The sequence below is a fragment of the Chaetura pelagica genome, unplaced genomic scaffold (genome assembly GCF_000747805.2).
Source record: "Chaetura pelagica isolate M959 unplaced genomic scaffold, ChaPel_1.0 scaffold368, whole genome shotgun sequence".
Lineage (NCBI taxonomy): Eukaryota > Metazoa > Chordata > Aves > Apodiformes > Apodidae > Chaetura > Chaetura pelagica.
In genome coordinates, this window is record NW_009954099.1 from 364,427 (window position 1) to 364,790 (window position 364).

The following is a 364-nucleotide window of genomic DNA, read 5'->3' on the forward strand; positions in this document are numbered from 1 at the left end:
CTGCAACCCAAGCACCTCCGATCAAAAATCACTAGTGTTAGAAACGCCCGAATCGTGTCCTTTGCCAAGATCAGGCACCACTCGATTTTTTCTGCTCGACTGAGGCTCAGAGCCCGTTTCTCCTTCAAGCCCGAGCAGGGAGCTGCAGGGCAGGAGGCAGAACCCGGTCCCCGGGGTGCTCAGGACCCCGCACGGGTGGGCATCCCACGCCAGGTGCCCGTGTGGGAAGCGGGAGAAGCCCAAAGCCACCGGTTCCCTGCAGGAAAACATCAAGGCAGCACCTCCCGGGCGTCTAACGCCTCGACACACCCCCACACCCCCCGCAGGGAGGTACCTGTGGCCGGTTCGTACACGTCCTCGGTGT